The sequence below is a fragment of the Penaeus monodon genome, chromosome 32 (assembly GCF_015228065.2).
Source record: "Penaeus monodon isolate SGIC_2016 chromosome 32, NSTDA_Pmon_1, whole genome shotgun sequence".
Classification (NCBI taxonomy): domain Eukaryota; kingdom Metazoa; phylum Arthropoda; class Malacostraca; order Decapoda; family Penaeidae; genus Penaeus; species Penaeus monodon.
This window is the reverse complement of record NC_051417.1, coordinates 33,504,172-33,505,143: the sequence shown is the minus strand read 5'-3', so window position 1 is coordinate 33,505,143 and position 972 is coordinate 33,504,172.

Below are 972 nucleotides of genomic sequence, written 5' to 3'. Positions count from 1 at the left end.
ACCTAACACTAAATCCCCCCTCCCCTCCTCCTTCTGCGGTCCCCTTCCTTTCCTTCCCTCTCTCCCTTTTCCCCCTCCCTTTTCCCCCCCTTTCCCTTTCCCCTTCCACCCTTTTCCTCTCCCCTTCCACCCTTTCCCTCTCCCCTTCCCCTTCCCCCCTCCCCTTTCCACCCCTTTTCCTCTCCCCTTCACCCTTTTTCCCCCTCCCCCTTCCACCCCTTTCCCTTCCCCCTTCCCCCCTTCCCCCCCCTCCTCTCCTTCCCCGGTCTCCTCTCTCTACCTCGGAAATCGTGTAAATAAGTATGGTACGTGCCATCCATTAATAAAACCGAACATCCCAACCAGGGCCCCTTCCCCAGCGCCTTGCTCTCTCCTACAAATTTCACCCCGGGGGTAGATTCCTCACACTTTCACCCTGGGGGTAGATTCCTCACACTTTTAACCCCCGGGGGTAGATTCCTACACTTTCACCCGGAGGTCATTCCTCACACTTTCACCCGGGGGGTAAATTTCCCCCACTTTACCCTGGGGGTAATTCCTCACCTTTTTTACCCTGGAGGTAGATTCCTCAACTTTCACCCTGGAGGTAGATTCCTCACACTTCCCCCCGGGGGGTACATTCCTCACACTTTCCCCCCTGGAGGAAATTCCTCACATTTTTCCCCCTGGAGGAGATTCCTCACATTTTCATCCTGGAGGTAACTGGCTGCAATACTACGGGTTTTTTTAGTACATAAATTTTTTATACACGTTTGTCTGGACTCGTGGTTTTTTTGTGTGATATGTGTGGTTGGTGCCCTTTTTTTTTTTCCTATTATTTTGGGGGAGGTATTCTGATATACGTATTTCCGTGCATTAAGGTATGTGATTTTATGTATAGGTATATGGGATATAGACAGGGGGACATGCTTTTCTATACTACGCCCCCAGCACTGTACTATCGTAAATATAGCACATCATAGAAAACAAATA